The sequence below is a fragment of the Semicossyphus pulcher genome, unplaced genomic scaffold, assembly GCF_022749685.1.
Source record: "Semicossyphus pulcher isolate SPU_LCO1_2020_fin unplaced genomic scaffold, fSemPul1.0.p SCAF_11, whole genome shotgun sequence".
In the NCBI taxonomy this organism is placed as follows: Eukaryota; Metazoa; Chordata; class Actinopteri; order Labriformes; family Labridae; genus Semicossyphus; species Semicossyphus pulcher.
Genome location: NW_027211615.1, coordinates 6555590 through 6562711, shown reverse-complemented (window position 1 = coordinate 6562711; position 7122 = coordinate 6555590). Strand labels below are relative to the sequence as shown.

At 40.3% G+C, this 7122-nt stretch overlaps 1 protein-coding gene across 1 annotated transcript in view; it reads right to left on the bottom strand.

Moving 5' to 3' along the window:
• Positions 1-443: 443 nt before the first annotated feature.
• Positions 444-7122, bottom strand: part of cnih3 (cornichon family AMPA receptor auxiliary protein 3) — an 84988-nt gene continuing 78309 nt past the window's right edge. Inside the window, exon 7 of the mRNA XM_069656826.1 lies at positions 444-2078. The gene's annotated coding sequence lies outside the window, so the exon portion shown is untranslated. The remainder of the gene's footprint in view (positions 2079-7122) is intronic.

The following is a 7122-nucleotide window of genomic DNA, read 5'->3' as shown; positions in this document are numbered from 1 at the left end:
CTCGTTACTACTACTACTATCATGACTAACACCTTGTCTTTCTCTTTATAAAGACCGGATACTACAGGTAAGAGTGCTGGAGCTTGGGTGGAAAAAAAGTGACTTGACTTGGGACTTGCCTTGACAAAACCTGTGGCTGTATTTGAGCCCAGTCCATATGGGCCTGAAGCGTTACAAGGACGTGTACAAAACACCAGGTCCACTCTTGTTTTGTTATTTCTTTAATTGCAGGTGTGTAGAAATAAATCCTGTTGGAAAATCTAAGGACTCTCAGGATTTTAACTGAATGTACGAATTTATCCTTCAACAACTGCACACGTCTCCCTCCTCCAATGTTCACTTGTGGTGATGAAGCATCTCCTGCATATCTGAACATACGATGAAAAAGTTATCTAAAAATATAAACACCAAATCTTTGATTTTAAAATACTTTATTTCATAAACAATATCTAAATTCAACTTGTTTGGTCACATACACATTAAGGATAGAAAATGCTTTAATGAGAATAAGAGAAAACAACAAGTATTGGGCAGTCCTCTTTGCTCCTTGAGTGGCGGCTTACGAAGTGTGCTCATCGTGTAAAGATGATGAAGGTTTAAAGAATGGCCTGATGGTTAGAAAACGGTGCTACACATGGAAGATGCAGGTTCAAACACCTGCCCTGCAGAAACGTCTGTGAGCAGCACAACCAAGAATTCCAGCTGCTGGGAGTATGATCTGTAGCTGAGCCTGACCTTTGACCTGCATGAACCCAAATCCTCACACAGCTCCTCATTCGTAGATTACAGTTTTTGCCTCGTCTGCTACACTTGCTTTTATTTAAATAAAGATAAAGACAGATTGATTCTAGGCACCTTTATCAACTTATTTTATTCTTGTCTTACGGTGTGGTTAAAAATATAATCTTAAAGACAGAACATGGAGGCAAGCCGTCAGTATTTCACAAACATAAATTAATTCATCATAGTACTGAAAAGACAACATTTTGAGCCATGGTGTAAATCAATCTAGAAAAGTTTCACATTGTCTCCCCGTCTTAAACAGGACTAGAGAGTTCTTAACATGTTGGAAGACCTTCACCTGTGTGGCTAAACTATCGTAAATTATCTCTAATATATATAGCCAAATATTGCGAATATTGTGCAAGATCAAAAAGACACTATTTGTGCAAATAATGTGTGCTCCTCTACTATAAAAGCTTCGACAGGTGTCAGTTTTTAAGTTTGAGTTTTAGAAAAGTTTCCCACAATAGAACAACACTAGGACAACACTAAGGAGGCATTTGCCGTATAGAGTACCTTTTGCTGTAGATCGTTAATCAGTTATAAATGCCTTTTGTTAAAGAATACACTAAGATGCACACGTCACAAAAGCCATTCACTTAATTTTAGAAAGAAAAACCCACAGGCCGTGGACTGTATTTTCTGTCCAGGGGAAAATATTTGGAACTGGCTGCTCTCCTCCCAGAGCTCCCTCTTGTCTGTACAGTGGGATCCGTCCATCCTTTTGTCCATCTGTCCCTCGCTTGTGGCTCACCGGCGAAGCTACGGTTGGTGAGGCGTAGAGGAGGAATGACTGAGGGGTTGGTGAGCTGTGCTGGGCTGGACAGTGCTTCACCATGCTGTGCCTGAGACAAACTGTGCAAACGCTACTGTGCTCTTCGTCCTCTGGGCTACTGGTGCTGCTACGCGCACGCTAACGCCCCAGAGGAGGCTGTGGATGTGTGTGTGTGTGTGTGTATATGTGGTACAAACATTGGCCAGGCAGTGATTAACTCGGGTCGCTCTATGACCAGTCAAACTGTAAACAGGAGTTTAAGTCTTTGCTTTTTATGTACAGTTGAGCATAAAATATGTCCTTCCGTGTTAAGGGGGACGAAGCAGAAAGGCAGATTTGACCCGCCTCCGGTTCATTGTTTGGCTTCACAGCAAAAAAAAAGTTCTTTTTTCTTTACTCTAAAATTTCCCTCTCCCTTAATTCTAGACCAAGACAATGGCAGTCTGTGTCCAGAGGTTTTTTATTTCTCTCCAGTTGCTGATATATCAGTTGTTATGAGGTAACCAAGGAGTAGATCATACTGAAACACAAGAAGAAGAAAGAGGAAATAGGAAGTGAGACAAACTGATTGGACAGGCAGGCAAAAGGTGAAAATTACATAACTATTCAAATAATCTTATGGCGTATTTGAAGTCTTCTAAAACATTCAAGCAGTGTGTGTGTGTGTGTGTGTGTGTGTGTGTGTGTGTGTGCGTGTGTGTGTGTGTGTTCAAACATTTCATTGATCCATAGTTAGTTTTCCTGCTGATTCATCTCAATTCTGCTGTCTCAGCTGCTCGCAGATTTAATGGGGAGTTTGTTTGCGTACTTAAAAGAAGGAAACTGTGAAGTGGACTTATTTATTTTAGTTGCTGACAGAACACTTTTACATATTTGATGTCTCTTTGAAGCTTCTGTCACCGTCTGCATTATTCAGAGCGTTCACACGTACTGTATTCTAAAGAAGGATGCATGCTTCTCCATCAGGATGCTGTAGCTTTGTACTTACGGCGTGTGCAGAGACTTTGCGAGTGATCCAAACACAACTGATTTGGGCCTCCATGGGAGCAACCCCATGATTGGTATTACGGCAGATTAGTAACGGTAACTCATTCGGTAGCATTGTATTCTAGCTAACTTTAGCATTCAATGGTGTCCTAGCATTCTAGATGTAATCTGTCCGCAACACATCACCAAAACATTTCAGAGGTCGGCTAAAAACAGATGTGTTATACTATGTGATAGACTTTCAACCAGCAGAACAACATTATAACAGCTTCCCACCCTGACTGCAACATCAGAGATACATGGGAATAAGGTGAATTCAAACTTAAATACCAAGCTAAGGCACAACATAGGTTGAACAGTACCTTTCATCATGGCAGCAGCGAGTTTAACTGTGGTATTACATTGTCCACTCGACAATGCACCAAAAATGTTTGCTTGCATGTAACTGACTGCCAAATGCAGAGCGTCAGAAGACTGTGTTAGAGAGGTTAAACTTTTTCTTTCCAGATGAGCGTGTGCAGACAAAAACTCATCATGTGACACACTGCATAGCTAGAGAATGTTTCAGGTACAACTTCTATAGGAATGTTGTACGTTGATACCTTTCCAGAATTGTAAAATTCTGTTTCATAGAATCAGCTTTCCAGCTAAACCCAGAAGTATCTACACGATTTTATTTTGTAATTTATCACATCCATTTCCGGGCCTGACGGAGGCTGCAACAGAACCGACCTGAGAGTGCAGGTCTGCAGCCATGTCTTGAAGCATTTACTGTTGTTGTTAAGTGCTTTTGTCGCTCCACTTTTCAGCTCTAGTAAAGTCTTGCTTTTTGTCTTATTTGCCAAATATTTTAAGGCAGAGGCATCAGTGACTGTTACATCTTGACAGAGAAGCATGAATGTAAGGACATCCCAAGTTTTACGTTTCTCAGAACAATTTTTAAAAGTATGAAGTGATCGTTGTAAGAAGGACGTTGCCATAGGATCAGATGAGTATCATAGAAACACTGCAGCCTAATGTTTCATCACATAAAGCTTTTCTCAAAGCTTGATTGTGACGTTAAAAGTACATGTGATCACAGCCATTAGTCTGAACCTCCTGATTGCATAGATAGTAACAGGTGTACTTGTTCTTGCTCGTTCTTACTGTCTGTGGCTGCAGAAAGAAAGAAAGTGGAGTCTCTTTCAGGCTGGATACTCCCATACAGACTCCTTGCTCTCTTCTCTACATACTCATAAATGTTGAACATACTAACAGCCATGTTAATGATTAATCATTCATCACTGAATAATATTGTATGCTTGGATCTTTTTAATTTAAGGCTTATTATCTACAAATATAGACATGCATCAAGTAGCTTGATAACCACAATAGTGAGCCGTAGCATAGTGCACTGCACAAAATGACCTGTACCTTGAAGGTAAGTCTTGTTTAATATATAAATAATGAACACTTGCAATTGAGATTAACATGTTAAAACAAACATGCTGCATTAAATATCTTAACTTTACATTTTGAGGTTTTTACCACGACCTGAAAATGTAAAAACAATACTCCTTCCTGGCATGTTTTTGCTTTTTTTTTTCAAAAACTTTCTGAAACGACTGAATGCGAAAGAAAAAGCAAAAGCCGATGAGCATCATGTTATGCAATGAGCATGTACAGAACAAGCGGTAAAGCACACATCTCTGCAAAGCGAGGCACAGACTTCTGTTCAAGTACAGTCGCTCCTGCCACCGTTAGTGAAAACATTTTTAAGTCTTTGGCAGAGTGAAATGTGATGTTTACCTGGGGAAAAAAAAGATTAATAAAGGACTGCATTAGACAACAACAGCCGAAATCACAGATTGGAGTTTCATCACTTGTCTCACTGAGCTGTGACTTTGACAAGAACAGCTCAGCAGCTCGCTGACAGCAACCAAAAGCTTCCAAAAGTTTGCGTTCATTCCCCGAAGCATCTCCCGCTTCCTAACACCTCTGTTAATCTCTGCTGGTGAGAAGACGGCGAGTTGACTCACGAATGCCTTGGACGGAGAGAAAATATGATGCTGAGAGAGAGAGAGAGAGAGAGAGAGAGAGGATGTGTGTGAGGGGAAAGGCTGTGTCCTCCTCTGAGACTTGACCTCCTCCCATTAAAACCTTCTGGGAACGGGCTTCATCATTAGTAGATTGACTTGTAGCTCTTTAAATTACAGCTCCTTCACTCCCTCAGCCTAATGAGACATTAACTAAACATAATGTATGCTAAAATATGACTTGTTATATGAGAAACTGCAGCAGAGAAATGAGGAGTGAAAAAATATAATGCTGCGTTTCTCGATTTGACGGAAATGGCACGTTTGAATATTATCGTATCTTTTTATTAGCAGCAATCAATTAAAATAAATGAATTAAATAAAAAAAGTCCTTTTGAAAACCTGAAGCAATAATATGGTGACGTTCATTTACAGACAAGGCGCTAGAGAAGCAACAATAGAGCCTCTTTAAATTATGTATGTCCAATTAGGTTAGGAGCCTTTCTCACTTGTTACCAACCATTAGACCTGAATTGCATCATAAATGTGTCCAGCTGCAATTAAGGCGCATGAACAGAGCAGATGCGAGGTGAATTAGTGCTGAACACGCGCTCTTTACGTGACTTCTTATAGCACAGGAGCGGTGCGTGTCAGTGAGGCAGCATCCAATTATTGTAGCTCTAATTAGGACGCTGTTCGACAAACGCATGCATAATGTGAAAGCTCACACTGATCCTCACCTTTAAGAAGAGGCAGGGACTGTACTGTGATGCATTACATTGAATAAATGGTGTTCTCTATGAATATTGTATCTGCCTCTATCAAACACACGTTGAGCAGTCTGCACTGCTACAATAATGTATTCACACTGCATTTGTGAAGCTTTGCCTTCATTCTAAACTAAAATACTCTTTACTCGTCATTTCATTGGTGGTAAAACATCTTGCCAGTTGAATATTAGGTGGCTTGGTAACACTGGTATATGAATGACTAGTTTCAGTAATTCTGACAGTAGCATGTAAGCAACAGTGTAACAGTACTTTGAGCTAAACGCTGCCATCAGAATGCTAACACAGCCCACAATGATAATGCTATGATAACTGTAATGCAAACAAATTTAAAATTAAAAGATGGACCATGTTGTCTTCTATAATGGTTTCAGTCTGGATCAAAAGTGGCACACATTTGGCGCCAGTTTAGCTTAAATCAGCGACCGTGTACAGAGGCTACAGTCCTCGATGCGGTGGCCCCGGGCTCAACTCCCACCCTTGGCCCCTTGCCGCGTGTCATCCCCACTCTCTTCCCTGTTTCCAACATTATCCACTGTCCTCTCAATAAAGGCATGTAAGGCCAAAAAAATGATCAAAACAACAAAAAAAGTGGTACACATTGTGACACTGATTTACTGGAGGTGCTGATCCAGAGTGATTAACCCCTCGTGTTGTCTTATGGCTCACAAATGACCGCCACCAGCAGAGAAAACCACCACTTTGATATTTTTTCAACTGGAAATTTTATGACCCAAGCATTTGAAAAAGTGAAGCATTGTCTTTGTTGATATTTCCATGTGAGCTGTACGCCAACAGGGTACAATGATTGCACCTTCGGGGCATTTTTTTACCGGGTAGTTCTAAAAGTATTTAAACTTCCCAAGAGAAGCCCACCTGCAAGCAAATACTTCAGGTAAAATAAAATCGATTTCAGATGTTTCAGACAATATAAAACATTTCTTCAAAGCTTTGTTAATCAATGGAGAATACCATCAGAGTGGTGTCATCTGCTATAAAAGTCGAGCTCATGACAGGTCCTGATTTTTTAAAACAGGAACCAGAGCGCAGTGATTTGGAAGAGGAGGATGTCTCTACATGTGCTAAGTAGAGTTGACTAATTATTTTGGAAGACACTATTTTGTTGCTGAAGTTTCATTTACAGATGTTTGAGAAGATATCACCGAGAAGAAAATGTTATGTTCATGTTGTCATTGTTTCCTATTTATAAAATGCAGTTCAAAGTATTTTCTGCACGTCTGCTTCCTTTAGGAAATAAAAAGTTCTATCTATTTGTAAAAAATAATCCTCACACCTTAAACAGTCATAATGATAATTATTACTGTTGTGCTATACCTTAGTAAGACTTATGACTGGTGTGTTGTACTCAAAATTAGTAGAGTTAATTTATTAAAACATGCTTTCTTCCCTGCAAAGAGGAAAAAAACAGATATTCCCAAAGTTTGTGACAAAAGTTGTTTCTTCATTTAAAATAGATTTTTGGTTGATTAGGCTGCTTTATTTTAGCGGTAACCCCCAAGGCAGGTCATTTTTGACCCAAAGGCCAAGGGGTCCATCCATCCATTATGTATACCGCTTAACCTGTTCAGGGTCGCGGAAGGCTGGAGCCTATCCTAGCTGTCACTGGGGTTACACTCTGGACTGGTCACCAGTCAATCACAGGGCTGACACACACAGACAGACAACCTTTCACGCTCACACCCACACCTATGGGCAATTTAGAAACACCAATAACCCTAACGAGCACGTCTTTGGACTGTGGGAGGAAGCCCCC